Below are 17665 nucleotides of genomic sequence, written 5' to 3'. Positions count from 1 at the left end.
TGCTCGTCCTGCTTCACCAGCGAGACAGTGGTCAGTCAGAGCTGCGAGAGATGGGGGGCAATTGCACCGGAGGCTGAAATTAATATGCATCTCCTCTGTGCACGGATTTAGCAGCTGCAGCAACCACAGCAACAAGAGCGCTCGAAGAAAACAAACAGCAGTACATGGATTGCATAGGCATCGCAGATCTGCATGTCTCTATTAGTGGTGTATATGAATGACTGCAGATTACGAAATTAAAATCATCATCATCATAATGAAAATGCATGTATAATCTGAGTGAGATTATATAACTGTGCTCTGCTCATTTGCTATATATTTCCCTCCTGATCGTTCATTCTTTCTAAGTATTCGGACATCTGTGAGATCCATCAAGTAGAGGAAAGCAGAGGAGCAGGCTATACTTAGGTTCATGAAGTTCAGTCACCTTTGTAAGGCATTGCTGTGTGTCTTGAGATCCGCAGTATTGTCAGTGCTAGATTGACTTGAATACCTCTGAACTCCCACATTTCCTAACAAGAGCTTGAAAGGAGAATAAAAGCCATAGAGGAATAAGTATAACCAGTCATCAGAGATTGCACGATTACAAGCTGTCTAGTTTTACTTCTATAGTGGTTTTGTTTGTTTGCTTCTGTCTTGTTTAGCTCTTGTTTTCAGACTTTGTGACTTTATTAACCACAATGTGAAGTCCTGACAGACAGACAGACAGACAGACAGACAGGCGAACTCAGACTTGGCTGTGGATGGAATCTGAATTCCTCTTCCTATGAGTGCCTATGGAAACCCCCAGGACTTCAGTATTTCAGAGGGAAACTCCTTGTAGGATATGGAGCCCAGAGATTTCAAAAGTGTGCAGTGAATACGTCTGAATATCACGTGCACCCTTTTTATTTCATGTGTGTAGCATTGTGATTATAAATTTATTATGTGCGTGCTTCAGAGAATGCCTGCAAAGATCAAACCGAAATGTCTGCATATCCATGGCCTCACCACCATTATAATATAAACTATGCTTATGGAAGAGAATCCCATAATGTGTAATGTGTGTGCACAGAGCCCTAAGTGGACTCTTATGTTCTTATAACGTTATACATATCTATATATGTACATGGCTGCCATGATGAAAAAATGTTACTGCCAATCTGTACTGCCAGATTGGTCAAAAGGTTGAGTTACCGATGGCATAGGGGCATTAATAAATGCAACATTTCAGTATACCATATCCACTAGATTCAGCCCATCTATAAATCTCCCTCTCTATCATTTAGTTTTCTGTTTTTAAACACATAAAATCATATTTGTAGAACAACGAGGAAGTGCTCTTTGTCATGTGACATTTGTTGTAATTTGATCATGCTTCCATTTATATGCTAGATGACATCAAATTGCCATCCATTATTGATCATAATCAGGGTCAGGTGGCCTGGTCAAGGGGTCAGTTTTGTTGTTGTTGCCGCTGGGAAATGGTTAACGCACAGAAGATTGGCATTGTCAACGAAAGACAAACGTGTTGTATTTGTTTCTGAAATTCCTCCCACAGGAGCAGAATAATGGCTCCTCTCCTTCTTCCTCTAGAAATTGAGGGGGGAATAAAATCACTCTACCGGTTCGCCTTAGCAACAAGGGAATTGGCACTGCCTTCAATTAAAACAAATAAATCTTAACTCTGCTAGGAGTTTTGAACAGAATTCAAGAAAAAGCAGGTCTGTTCTCCTCCTGTGAAGTGTTTGAATTGTCTGCACAGAGCTCCAACTTACACTCTAGCCACTGCCTGTCCAGATTCATTCTCCCTTTAATTAGGGGTAGAACATATGTTTGTGTACTTAATTAAACTGGGGACTCGCCCTCCCCCAATCGAGACTACAGTTAGACCTCCGAATCATTGGTTCCCAAATGATTTCATTTTTCTCAGGGAACAAGAAAGCCCCTTAAAACTCTTCTCATTAAAACAGTAGAAGTTGCAAGTCCAATGATCTCTTCGCTAGAGCAGAACACCCATTGAAATCTCTGCAACAGATGGTAGCCGTCTTTTCATTGCAGCTGTGTCTGGGGAACGCATTTAATATGGAGATCGTTACAGGTTGATGAATATTACACAAGAGTTAGTATTATTAGAGTTGGCATAAAGGAACCATTAACAGAAATATCACAAATGAAATACATGTAATTGAGGGTGATCCTCAGCATATAAAAGTATTTTCTCCCCAGACTTACTCTTCTGGGAGGGTTTGCAAAATCCTTGCATCAGTCCACAGCTTTGCGCATGTCTTGGATATATTTAGGACTAAAACTTATCAGTTGTTGCAAAATTAAATTGATTTCCTGGAAATGTTTCAAGCTACAGTTATTTTACAGTACATTTTTTACTCATTTTTTTACCTTGAAGGCATTGCTGAAGCTAATGGTAGATTTAGTTAGACCAGATTACTAGAGATATAAAGGTGGTGAAGCTTTTTAGTGATGGAAGTGAGACACCTCCTAATTGTAAAGCACTGTGGGATCCTTCAGGGATGAAAGACGCTACATATAAATGCCAAACATGAAAACACATATTTACATGACACTTTAGGTCTCCGTGATCTGTGGCAGACCTGTTACATGGCATTCTAATACCTCTAATTAGCACAATGCTTTAAGCACTAATGGGGTCAATGTCTATTTTAACACAGTGTGCAGCATCAGGGACCCAGATACCTCTCTCAAAGTATTTATATATAGTTTTCTCTGGTATCAGAAACAGGCAGTTTCTAGTGAAAGGTTACTATCATCTGTTTGTTCCAGTGCATTGAGTCCAGCTTGGCACGGTTTAAACTTAGGGGCCCAGAACCCCTTGTTCTACTCATTTAGGACCTCCTTCTGTGGTCAACAGGGTCAAGAGGAATGGAGATGCTCTGAGAGTGTCTACTACTCACAGTTTAACTTAATTCAGAATACATGTGTATTATTTAATACATACATAACAAATCCTATTAGCAAGAAAAATAATACAACATGTTACCTTTTTAGTCATGTTAAAAGAGCAGCTGTGTGGTGAGATGTGTAAAGGAAGGTGAGACATGATGTATTACATCAGTTACTGAAAGCCCATGTTTCTTGGGCAGTTTATAGCCAACTAAGCTGGATGCTATTATTACACTAGATCATGTCACCCAATTACATGCCATCGACAGATACCTTTCCTTAGTACAGAGGCCCCGCTTTAACAATTTAAGACCTGACAAGACTGAAACAGTACATTGTGAGGCCCCGCAACATTGAATTTCAAGCTGCAAGAGTCATGGGAGAGATTAAAAGTGCTGACGACAGAGAAATGTATGCATCTGTCACAGAACTTGAACTGAATGTTTATTCTTTTTGTTTTCATTTGCTTTTGTTTTAGAATCCAATCGAAAAGCACTGTCATTTAATTGAAATGCACATATCACGTCTGAGGCATAAGCAATAAAAGTTTTCAAACAAGAATCACAAAACGTTCCCAGTTGCTTTACAGCACGCTGCTTGATGAATGTTCCCGAGTTGCAATCTATATGTATCATTATAATACAGTGCTTTGAACACGTCAAATCGCCAGCTATACAGAAAATCACATTGATGATCTGACCTTAAAGACATCAGCTGGAGGGAGGGTTGTGAACAGAGAGATTGCTTCATCTTGTATAACCTTTCAGTCATGACTCAGGCAGTAGTTCACCTTAAAGTGCAGTTCATGCGGTGTGTTACAAGTTGCATTTTTGGATGCAACTGTCCTACACCCGTGTGTGCAGGAAAACTGGACTAAACGTGAACATAGTTAAATAGAGTTGAAGCTTCTATTCTCCAGACCCATAGGTCCATGTTAAAACAAAAACAAAAAACATAAAAAACAAATATATTTTTTGTAATCTTTAAAGCAGAAAATGAACAAGGGAAAAATAACAGATGGGAAGAATAAGGAAGAGCAGACCTAGGATTCCATTCGGGATAGATTGCACACCTGCCAAAAATACATTAATTCAACAGGACTGGTAAAATGATCTAGATAAAGATTCACCACATACACTGCCCTGCATCATGCATGGAAGAGCTCCCACCATTAGGGCACTCACAAGCAGCTCCTGACTGTTTGCAAACGGCACTTACTGTTCATAAAAAGTCAATGTCAGCACACTGTTGCATTCTTGACTGGTTGCAGCTGGTGAGCAGAAATGTATTGAACAGAAACTCATCTTGCAACAGATGTATTACACTTTTTGACGGCAGTAGCTGGGGACCTTTCTTATTTGTTTTTAAAGTTCCTTCCTGGTTAACTTGAATACTGTGAGCTCCACTATTTTATGAGGCAAAAAATCTGTAAAATGAAAGGAACCCAAAATGATCTACCTAATGGTATCAGGAAGATGTGTTGTACTTTACTTGAAAATAAATAAATAAATAATATAGGGACTGGGATATGACAACCTGAGCCCTGATATATGAAGGATGTCACAGCTGTGTGCTGTAAACATCACTGGGCAATTTATTAGAACCGGATAAACAAAAAGTCTTTGGGCAGTCAATTTCTCTTAGTTCATGATAGAAAAGCTCTTGATTGTGTTCTGCGCCTTCTTACTCTACTGCAATGCATAACAATTCTCCTCCACACCACTGTGTTTCAATGCTACAATGAAGGCCAAATAAGAAAACGCGTCTACTTCAATAAGAAGCCAGCTATAAACAAGACCATGAACCGAGGCTATTCGAATTTCGCAGCATTTCATCAGATGAATGCTTATCAGTTGCTTCAGCTGGTGGTCTGTGACGTTTTCTGAGAAGAGGTCTGCCTCGCATTCTCTCCAGCTTTCTTTGCATTGCATGAGCACTGTGGGCTGGGGCACCATTTATCAATAGGACTAGCTTCTTTGGATAAAGGAGCAATGGCTAAGACAAGCAGTAATCCCTCTTTGAGAAACTTCATAGAACGGGCAGACATTACTGTTCTTGTTGCAGAATTGACCCATTGAAAACAAACTGTCAGCATCATAGTGATCCAAGAGTTTCCTTCCTTTTCAGATTCCTACTTAAATCCTGATGAAAATTTCTGTTCATCCTTCCTTCCTTGTGTGTAGGCTACTACTTCAGCAGTACTATTATTTTGATAATAATCAGTATATATTTAGTATTTGGCAGCATTTGCTTTACTTACATCACCAGCTTGGTATGTTTACAAGAGATGTACACCATTTGTGTCTGTTGTTTTCAGATAGTTTTGCATTTACAAGCTGCTTTGGAAGCTGACGCTGATTTGATGCGTGTTCTGATTGTAAGGTCACCTTGTCCTCCACTTAATCACAATATTAATGACCATTTCTATTTCATTTGGAGAGATAAGAGAACAAGATAGATAACTGAAACACCTCTCTGGCTGGGGGAATAAAGTGACTAAGAAATAACAAAAAGAAGATGCAATGTGCCCTAGAAATAATTGACAATATCTTTGGAACAGACACTTAAAAAAAACTACATTTCTAATGATTATGCTTAAAGTAAGTTCTTAAGTTGATATCAATCTAAGTAGGTCAAGAAAGATTACGTTTTGGACCTTGGCTTCCTTCTCAACTACTTTATTGCATTTTTAGTTTTTAAACGAGCCCCTATGCTGCGTAAAAGTGTAATGTGGAATGAAAACACCACCTAAAGTCATATCCATCATGTTTAATTTTAATTCCCGCCTTCTTACATTATTCAACTCTCTAGCTGGGACTCAAAAAGGATTCTTAGATTCTGAGATTTTTAGAACTCATCCTGCGCTACCAAACACGAGACAGAAAAAAGTGTTCACTATGGGTCGCCTGGCTCACATATTTTGAATTGCAAAATTAAAACCGTTATCTGAAACGAGACGGAGGGGGGGTGCAAAAAAACAGCAGAATATATTAATTTCAATGGTTTCATAATTTTTACATCTTGGCAAGTTATTTATATCGATATATGACATTGCATTAAACCAGTGATCGCAGAGATTTCTTTTAGGGTCCCAAAAGCACATCAGTATTCAGTCACAGTACATCAATGCCCACACAACACCTTCTAAGTCATTAGGAGTTGGCATGCTGTTGCAGTCTATCAATAGTACCAGGCAGGAGGGAATCAGATGGGCCGTAGCTTCCAGTTGGTGTAATGGCAGACTTTGCCACACTACTTCCTGGAAGTCCTGTACAGAAGCAGGTCACACAATAGGACTGAAAGACCCTCCTTATGAAGCCAGTAGTGGACTACTGTATGTTCCTCATGTGTGGTTAAAGCTATGGCCTGGCATTTGCTATACAGTACACATGGAAGCCAATGCTGTTTTAAGTTGTTGTTGGCATGCCCCTTCAATCCAGAAGAAAATTTAAAACAGAAGTATCTGAGTATTGAAAACAGCGTATAGTGGAAAAGACAAATTAAAGTTAAACTCCACTGCACACGTTAATGTTTATAGAGCTCCGGTTGGCCTGCTTCCGAAGTTTGGAGCTTTGGATAAAAATATTTGATCCAACCAGGCAAAACACCTAATTGGCACACATCGTGGTGAGCAGAGAATAGGTGATTACTGTGTTTTACTAACAGCAAACACAGGTTTGAAGGATGTATTCATTTCATTTTTATATGGGATTGCTTTTGTGCATTACAGATTTGAGACTAAATGAAAATGATGGCCTCAACCTGACCTCTGAATGACTAGATAATACTTTGGGAAGTATTGGATGTTGCAGATTAACTGTAAATGTTAGACCCCCATCCTTAGTCTATTCTTTAGTTTCTTTGTTCTCCACCCCATCTCCCACCCCCTACAGCCAGCCTTCTCTTGGGGGAAAGCAGATTTGAAGGCCACTTTTTCTGGACACTGACTTTCCATTTTACTTTCCATTCATTTTGTATTTCTTGTTTGTTTGCAGTCCCTTTGTAAGGTGAGCATCAGGTACCACACAGCTTGCTTCATTGGACAAGGCTTTTGCTGTAAAAACTACACCGGATAATGTACTGGAGATATGCCCAAGCTGCTTTCACACCAAATGAGACCAGTTTTCTTTGCCTTACCTTTCTCATTTCTATTCATGCATTACGCACAGGTGCCCGGAAATCTATGTCAGTAGAATGGCCATGCATATCTTTAGAAAGGCTGTAGCTTCATAGGGCACTCAAACCCATATGTAAAGGATGAAAGAAAAAGTTAAATGCATGTTGAGGCAAGGCAAGTGCACAAGATTCAGTAATCACTAACATGCTAAATGTCAAAAGACTACAACAAAATGAATGTGGATGTTTACAGGGGAGAGCCAAGGGCATAATGGCCTAAAATTACAGTTGGCAGTCAAGCTCGCTTATGGGTAATTCTGTGGTTGTAAATGCCTCAAAAAATAAGGGAAGAAAAAGACAGGTGGGGTGTCCGGGGGGGGGACATTTCAGTCATTAACCTCTGGCGTCAGACCACTGTAACGCCACTCACACGGAGATGTGTTCACAACGCTTTCTCTTTCACCAAAGGCGGCATCTGTGTAGTTTTCCTGTGAGCACACAGAACTCTTCAAAATCCCCCCTGAGAATTTCAGGAGAACTGAACCGAGGGCAAGCTCTGACTCCCAGGTAGAGAAAAGACTGAAATCTCCAGTCTGATCTGCGAACCACATCACAGAGATAAATTGAGTTTTACTAGGTTTGCTCACCCAAGTGGAAATGGACCTGACAAAAGGCCATACAGAAAAGGAAACCGATGATGCACTAATCTAGTCAATAGCGCTTGCTTCCTGCAAATGAAGAGGTACAAGGGATGGGAAATCGCAACTGCCATTTAAGTGATTGGAAAGCATCCTAAGCCACACAAGGGGATAATCGTAATGAAGGAGGTAAGCAGGAAATGCTGGTAAAGGTCGGAAAAAATGGTAAAAGATCAAAGAGGTGTCTGTAGTTTTCTCGTCTGAAAATGGCTGGAGAAGAGATGGAAGCCTCTCGATGATGGAGGTTTGACTTCTCTTCAATAATTAATGTGCGCTCAGAAGGGCTTTTGACCCCTGTGTTGGGTTGACTTGAGCAGCGATAGCCAGCTACGAAAGATCCACACACACTCCTGCTGTCAGTACAATGCAACATGACTTCATCAATACCTGTGCAGGGAAATTCAATTCAATTCAATTAATGTCATACAAATTACAGCAATCCCCATTACATCACACCAAGAGCTCCCCCCGGATCACCTCGAAAAAGACTACTGTGCTTATGAACGACTGGGGCGTGAAATATTGTCAGCAGGAGGCAGAGCTATAAAGTAACAAAGGCACACGTGAACTTTCTTCAGTGTGTAAACTAGCTATTATTCTTGAAAGTGTAAAGTTGAATTAATGCCACAATGGCCAATGGCTTACGAGATCAGTGATCAATTCATTTGGGACTGAAGGAATCCGAGAATCCGAGTTTCAAGATCATTGGAAAATCCCCCCTGCTGCTTCACTGTAGATAGAATTAATGAGTTAGGTTAGTTCTTAATAAATCTATAAAGAAATAAAGAACAAGGATTGAGGTCAGGTGGGCTTTGCATTTTCACAAACTGTAGGTAATTAATTCACTTAATGAGTTAGGTTAGTTCTTAATAAATATATAAAGAAATAAAGAACAAGGATAGAGGTCAGGTGGGGTTTGCATTTTCACAAACTGTAGGTAATTCATTCACTTCATGCACTGAGTATTTTGTTCTACTCTTTATACAAATTACTTGTATTCTGCTTCCACAATAGATTCAAGTGGCATCCAGTTTTCTTTTCTGTAGAAAACACATTCTTCTTTTCTCAATGTAAGAGCAACAAATAGCAATTCTTTTTAGTACTATCTGTTGAAAGAAATGAACTGCTGGACTTTTACAACAGTCTTTACCTCAAATAACAAGACCACACATCGTGCTATCTTCACTGATTGAGTGTAACAACCGTACTCTCCTCTATTGATTATTTTTATGCTTCATTTTCATGCCAAACTGTTATTTGCACTCCATCACTATTACAACCTAATTAACTTTCTAGCCCGGGCAAACAAATACAAATAAAATAAAAAGGAACATGGTATGTCTTCAGTATTTCCACACATAGTTAATGTACACAGGAACCCCACCACCTTTAAAAAAAAAACCTGCTGTTTAATCAAATCAAATGGTCAGTGGAGGCACATCTGTGATGAACAGTCAAGTGATGTAGGATGCATTTGTATTAATGTCGGCTATTTATGGCAACATCTTACTTAAGGTTTTTTCTTTCTTCTTTTTAAAAGCTTATGTGGTAATTGAATGTTTCTTGCAAAGTGAAGCACTTTTGGGGTTTCATAAATTGCAGATCCTGCAAGAATAATTTATGAACGCAAAATAGCGAATTAAGTGACATTGTTCTTCTGCTTCTGTTGTCTTCAAGGACACCTCCTTAATGCTACTACTACTACTACTACTACTACTAAAAATAATAATAATATAATTTGTATTATTATTATTATTATTAATAATAATAATAATAATAATCATTGTCATCATCATCACTTATTATTATTATTATTTTAGTTGAAAACAGCTGAAAAATTATCAGTGCTGAAACCGAATGCACTAAACAATGAGAATATGCAGAAAAATAAAAGGAAACTGTCATTAATTAAATGAAGCAGGTCATACAATACAAACCACACAGCCAAGCAAATTAACAAAACGAACATTACAAATGCCAAACCTGCCTTTACGTGCACAGTGCTGTTTGGTAAATTTTCCAGATCATTTTCATTAACCTCAGACAATGCAAATGAAGATGAAAAGAAGGGATGAGGTTAATCAATTAGTCTTGTCTTGGTATATATGAAATATAAATATGAAAGCTTAATTTTGATTAATAATGGAAAGACTGCACTCTTTGCAAAATAGCACTATTACTCATTTTGTGAGTCTGCATTACATACTGTATGCTTAAGCAGCCTGTCTTAATAAACGATAACTACATTCAGTTCAGAATGGTTTTACCCAAAAGAAGCCTACAGACATTAAAACAATATTAATATGAATAATAATAAATAAAATACAAACCAGCCAGGGAGCTATGTTTATTAATTGGATGGCAAAGCTAGATCTTTTTTTGCTGATTTCTTATGAAAATTGCATTGTGGTACAACTAATGATTAAAATAAAAAGTATGTTAAGGTAGAAGGAGGAGTACCATCAGCCAAATGTTTGTCAAATACTGATTTGGATTCATTTGGTAAGCAGCTTCTATATAGTTTCATAGATATGTCAATGGCATGTAAAATGAACTTGCTCTTCTCCTCAAAGACCGTCTTATTGGGATGATGTAAAGTTCAGACTTGGGGTGAGACCTACAATTAGTGTTACATTTCATGGTTAAGCAGATTATCCAATCTTTCTCTGCTTCAAATGTTGGGTCCGGTTAGAGTTAGGGTGATTTATTCAAGTTTAAGTACCAGAGTGAAGAACTAAATGTAATCATTCTAGATACATTTCACATTCCTAGAGTTTTAAAGCTGACAGTTTCTCTGTTACTCTTTGGGTCTGGCAAAGACTGACACAGCCTCTCTAAAGAGTATAGATTCTTTCTATCATTTCAAATATAGTTATCTTATCTCTAAGGCTCTGCATTGGTGCCCTGCACTTGTTATTGAACAAATATTGCTGTGTTAGCATCCTTGTCCAAGAGGTTATTCATTCATAAAGTCTATGTAGCAAGTAATTTAAATGTATCTTGTTAATTAGTTACAATTTGCTTAGTAAGCTTGTTTGCACAAATCAAGAAGGAAAGAACTGTCTTCTCTGTCTTGTACACAACCCATAAAATACCAAATGCAACTTAGAAATGTTGAGACTGTTTGAGGAAACTTCTCAGGTCAGGCTCCCCTGCAGCTGCCGGAATAAAGAATCAACCTTCCACCTATTTTGCTATTTTCTGCAACTCTTCACAGAGTTTACAATAACGATTCAGATTATAATTTAGTTTGGTTGCCTATGTCTCCCTCAAAGAGGACATGCAGAAAGAAAAATGAAATCCCTGTATCACAAACAAGCCAGTTTAAAATTAAAACCGCAATAATGCTATTCTCCACCAGAGGGAGCGTAAAGATACAGTGGTGTTCAATTACAACAGGTTTATACATGAAATGTGAAAGTATACAAATGAACACAAAACACATGCTGTTCTGAATTATTCTGTTTGTGCTAATTTATTATTCATCACGTGATTTACTCTTTCCTTACACAGTTTGAACACATACAGCTTAGCTAGATAGACCATTCTGTAGATGGTAGATGGATTATGAACTGGTTGATGTATAGGAAACGGGGTGTCGATTAGAGGAGTTGCTTCTAACTGGAGTGAGGTTGTTAGTGGAGTTCCACAGGGATCAGTACTAGGGCCTTTGCTTTTTCTAATCTATATTAATGATCTGGACTCTGGTATAGTTAGCAAACTTGTCAAATTTGCAGATGATACTAAAATAGGTGGCTCAGCAGATACAATCTTGGCAGCACAGGTTATTCAAAGGGACTTAGATAATATTCAGTTGTGGGCCGACACCTGGCAGATGAAATTCAATGTGGACAAGTGCAAGGTATTACATGCAGGTAACAAAAATGTCCACTATCATTACACTATGGGAGGAATAGAACTGGATGAAGTAACGCATGAGAAAGACCTAGGAGTCTATGTGGACTCCTCATTTTCTCCATCCAAACAATGTGGGGAAGCAAAAAAAGGCAAACAGAGTGTTAGGGCATATTTTCCAAAGTGTAGAATTGAAACAAGGGCAGTAATGTTCAGACTGTACAATGCACTAGTTAGAGCTCATCTGGATACTGTGGACAGTTCTGGGCTCCACACTTCAAGAAAGATATCGCTGCTCTAGAGGCAGTTCAGAGGAGAGCAACCAGACTTATTCCAGGTCTGAAGGGAATGTCCTACTGAGAGACTGAGGGAACTGAACCTTATCACCCTGGAACAGATGAGACTGCGTGGGGACTTGATCCAAGTCTTCAAAATCATGAAAGGCATCGACCACATCAAACCAGAGGAGCTTTTCCAGATCAGCAGGGACACACACACCCAGGGACACAAATGGAAATTGGGCTTCAAGACAGAAAACAGGAGACACTTCTTCACACAGAGAGTTGTCACAATCTGAACAAACTCCCAGCAATGTGGCTGAAGAGACAATTTGGGAACGTTTAAAAATAGACTGGATAGGATCCTTGGATCACTTAGTTATTAATGGACACCAAACGAGCACGATGGGGCGAATGGCCTCCTCTCGTTTGTAAACTTTCTTATTTTCTTATGTTCTACTGTGATTGAAAGAGGTATAGAACTTGCAATTCTGATACTATATAGAACATTACTATTAGTCCTTGTTTAGTTATGATATTTTGGTGGCATTATTGGGTTATTAGGAGACATGCTTATATTGGAAAACTTTACAAGAAATTCACTTTTCAATCTAATGAGTGCTATGGTTTACAATAATGTTACTAATAATAAGGCTTTTTTCCAGGTTTTGAAAACTCAAACCTTTTTTCAACCGTGTCACCAAAGTGATGACAACCTCGGGCAAGTGGGTTTTAGTGGAACAGTAACAAAGAGATAATTTCTTTCATAAATCCCTAATCAATATATGTAAAACTTTCCCATGACCCCTGTAACCCTTTTAGTCAATATTCGGTTGGAAAAGGTTTAGCTGCTATCGAAATCAATACTCACTCAGCCTTTTGTATATTAAATAATCAAAGTTTAATTAGTCATTGTTTGCAACAGCACTAATAGAAATTCAATTACACTAAAAGTTTAAACTAAGTGAAGCATTTAATTGAATTGGAGTTTGTAAGGAATGTGATTCCATTTGGCTTCTTGGGTGATTTTGACATGAGCTTAGATGCCATGTTGTCCTCCAAATAGTTTGGTGTCATTTAAAATAAAGAGAGGGTACATACATTTTAGGTGCAATGAAAGATTTAAAAAAAATGTTTGGTGAACTTCAGTCATGCCCCTTTCACTCATTACAAACACAATCAACCTTTACATGATTTTTTACCATTTTATTGCATGTAACTTGGCACACGATTGGTTGAGACCCAGGTACTAGAGATAGATAGATAGATAGAGATATCTGATCCCACTGACAGCAGATAACACCATCATTAGAACATTAGCTTTGCATTCTGGGTACTGTACAATCTCAGTGTGCCAATATGTTAATGATTCTTTAAGCCTGCACTTCAATAGTTACAGTTTAACTGCACGTATATGTGAGTAGTGTGTGTAATTATAGTAAATGTGTACTTGAGAATAAATTACAGTAATTTACCTTACCAACAGTGAATGCATGCTGTGAAATGAATACTCCACACTGACTTGCAGCCTGAATAAAAACAACAAAAAAACACCACCAACAAAAACAGAAAACTGAAAAAGAAAATAGTAAACAAAGAACAAGGGAGATAACCATGTACAGAGGCAGGCGGGAGATATAATAGCTTGTGATATGGGTGACCATTAAACCAAAGGATAGAGAGTATCTCATTAACAGAGCACAGCCCATGTCGCTCTTGAAGAACCTCGCCTTTTGAGGGGAAAGCACGGTCACATTAGTTAATGTGTTGCTGGAGGTCTTGGATGAATGGGCTGAGTTGGAGAAAGTGTTACATTTGTGAGAAGACTTTAAAGGAGACAACAGAAGTCTAATCAGACAATACTGAGAGAAAGACAGTTTGTGTAAGTGAGTGTGGGCGTGTGTGTGTGTGTGTGTGTGTGTGTGTGTGTGTGTGTGTGTGTGTGTGTGTGTGTGTTCATTTATTGAACAGGACCACTTTTTCATTGTTTTTGTGTGTTTAAATAAAAAGTATTGGTTAAAGGTCTTCCTGTAGTTTAATTATCATCAGGAGTATAACATCACTGCCGGATTCCTTCTCTCATTTTGTCGGGATGCAAATGAAAAGCCTGTTTCTAATGCCAACGTGCTTATAATTTTTGCTTCCAATCAGACCTGCACACCTTGCAATTAAAATGAAAAATGACAAAAGGCTTGTCTGCATATGTTTGCAAACAGTCTGCTTGAGTTATTAAGGCTTTAATTTTTTGCATTGACATTAATAAACACTGGATAGCATAACACATTGAACAGCGCTGCAATTTGTTTCACTGCTTCTCCCTACTTGGCAGAATGACAACATGTGCTGTTTACAGAAATTTTCAAAATAAATAAAGCTATTTTCTCCCTTTCTTCTTTTGGTTGTTTATATTTTGAGGTAATCGCCTCTCCATTAGTGTCTGCATACCTGCTGGCACAGCGCGGAGAATGGCAGGACACCCCTCCTAGGCAAGGGAGGTTCTCAGCAGTAGCTTTTAAATTTAGTTTAAAAACGTTAACAGGAATCTGAAAGTCTGAGAATGCAGGAGACAGGAAGCAAGAGGGATTCAAAGGAAAACACATGAAAGCAAGATATTTAAAAGGCACATGCACATGGTAAATGCACTTTTTTTTTTCTCACAGACCATTAAGCAGAGAAGGTGTAAAGTGGGCCTTGCATCTTCAAGTCTTCTGACAGGTCTGGAAGATTTGAACTCACTGGATAAGAGTTTGCAGAGTCTCTACCTTTGAAACAGCCTGTTGGGAGGAACGCATTGCAGGATAGAGGTTTTGTAAATGAATGCTTTAAAAGATACATATGAAGCTCTTCATCTTGGCAAGACAAAGTGGGTATTTTTTGTTTTTTAGATAAACAAGCAATTAGGCTAGTTTCAACTAACTACATATCTATGAACAAAATGAATGCAAATTCAGTTTGATTGACATATATAGAAACAGTCTCTCTTAATTTACTATTCCAATTTATCATCCAGTGACGGAATTGCCGTACAAAAATCTGACCTTCAAAAAGCTCCATGTGTGCATTTTTTACGGATTTTGAAACTTTAATTGCAACTGAATTAGTGCTGCAATAAATACAGATTCATTACTGAGATTACAAGAGAAAATATCCCTGGCAGGAATAAAAAACTCCATTCCCTGTGATTTATTTATAAGTCTGAAGGAAGTACAGTATCACCAACTAGATATAGTGTACAATACCTTGGGACCTATGTGTACTCTGCATTGCAAAGCAGCTCAAAAGCACACATCTAAATTGGCATTCAATTGTCTGAGACTTCCAAAACAGAGCAATCAATTTAAACACAGACACACTATTTCTGGAAAACTCCATAGACTAATGACACCCTAAACTAGGGTACAATTTAAATTTTAACCTTCGAAGATTCGGAACACATTACTGAATGAAGGTTCGAAGCTTTGTTGGTGCTGATTTGTATCGATGACGTGGCATTAGCTACTAGTGTATGGATTTGCAAATTTACATTAAGCCTTTGGGGGTCTCCTGTGAATTTAGCAAAAAAATCCAAAAAGCAAATGTTTGTCGAAACATTTGTTTTACATTTCCACACTTTGCTGTAAGGTCGTGGATGAACAAACAATGACGCATAATAACGCAGTGCTCCACAGGTATCCCTGCAAACACACAATGTTGCCACAATGTTGTAGCAACGTAATTTAGTTGTGTGTTAGCTGGGATGCTGGCAAATGAGGATAGTTCTCTTTCAGAAGAAACATTTATTATTATTTTTTAATTGTATATTTTCAAAATACTTTGCCTACGTTTAATCTGGTCCAATGCCTGCTGACACGACACTGGCAATTGAGGGGCTTTTCATTACGGTCTCGAACTTAGTTATATCCAGTAACTTTGATTTAAGTGAAGTCTAGACCGAACGAACCTTCAATCGTTCGAACCTTCGGAAACAGCCCTACCCTAAACTATTTATTATTATTTTATATTTTATTTATCTTTATTTATTTCTTTTATAGCAGTCACCCTTACCCAGAGCCTTACAGTTTCCACAAGAAACCTTGTCAAACCATAACAAGAGCAGTAATACAATTAATACAAATCATCCTCACACAGATGAGCTCACAAGTGCAAACATCATAGATAAGCCTCGGGTAGACCCAGGAGGAACGACAGTAAAATGAAAGTGCAAAAACACCACTGTAATAGATAAGCAATAAGCATTTAATAACTAGTTTGGTAAAACATTTTGATATAAATAAAAATGCAACACTGAGTTTATAATCAAGCTGATGGGAGAAGTAAACACATTTTCAATGCACAATGATCAGACAAAGCAAAGACACTATTGAAAAACATAATTTACTGAACTGTGTGAACTAAATGATACCTTTTTATAATATATATATATATATATAAATCTAATTTTAATGTGCTTGTGTATGTAAGGTGTATTTCCAGTTTTTAAAGTGTTATTCCATACCGTACATGTTATGATAATATAAGTGAAACTGTGAAAAGTACGCATTATTTGTATCCCCCCCCTCCTCTCTCCAGGAAGTGTCTGTGAAGTATACCTGGAACTCCAACTCAGACAAAACGATCCTGAATGGTTTTTCAAAAAACTGACAGACACCAAAGCAAAACTACGCACATGTAGCAGGATGGAATCCGATCACTCAGCTCTTCTCTGTTTAGAGACCACTATAAACCATATGTTGTTCTTGGTATAAACAGATGGTGTGGAAACTGGAAAGTAGATGTGATTAGTAACTGAATTAAAAGAGCTGAAGACAATCACTACATCAGAAGAGGGTAGGAAAGAGGCTTTCAAAGGGACAAATTAAATACAGTACATGTTTAATTTATATAGTTCATGTATAGAATAATTTTTATTTGTCTGAGAAAACGGTATAATATATAGTTTAAAAAAAAGTCTGGTCAGTATTAAGCATGCATAAAGGTCTGTAACAAATGTGATTTGAAAAGGATACAGTGCAGTAGACTCACCCTAAAAACCCAAGTACAGAACTCAATCTTGACACCAGATGGAGGTTTCAATGTTAAAATGTACAAATCTGTCTGTACTATAACATATGCCTTAAAACTCATGAGAGCTGTTTGTAAACCTAAATATGTGCTTACAATATTTGTATTTATTTATTTTGTCATCGGGTAAGGACTACCTGAATACAATTCCCCCCTACTGCCCTGCAAATAATTTAATTTTGACATTTCAGGAAACAACTTGTGTAGAAAGTTGATATTTTGGCAAACATTTGATTCCTCGGTGCAGACACAACACAGATATGGATTTCTGTTGTTATTTCATGTTTCCACTGATACCAATCAATACATGGTTGAACTGGCTTGTACTTTCAATCCGTGCATCTGGCTACACAACGTTAGGTTACAATTGCAACCCATGTTCCTTGAAAGAGAAAGTACCGACAAGAGTACGGGACGCTCATGTACCTAGTTTGAGTATCTAAGCTGCCCTAGGCATCCGTGGGCAGTGACATAATAAACCCAGCCTCCCTCCTGGGCTGAACTACGACATCCTCCTGCTGGCCAACGTCTCTCTCTTCCAAGGCTGCAAAAGCTGCTACTTTTCAGGCAGCCGCAATGACAAGCTAACGTTACCATCTGTAAATATCACAACCCCAATTCTCAGCACTGTTGAGTCCAGACCAAAGGACTAAATGTCCCATTCATCAAAGCCACATTCATTCAACTCAAGCAGGTGATTCAAAGCTTACAAACGCTACACAGAAAAGGGGTCTGCTCAGAACTGGTTAGTGTTAC

Source organism: Amia ocellicauda, chromosome 18 (assembly GCF_036373705.1).
Source record: "Amia ocellicauda isolate fAmiCal2 chromosome 18, fAmiCal2.hap1, whole genome shotgun sequence".
In the NCBI taxonomy this organism is placed as follows: Eukaryota; Metazoa; Chordata; class Actinopteri; order Amiiformes; family Amiidae; genus Amia; species Amia ocellicauda.
Note: the sequence above shows the minus strand (reverse complement) of the source record.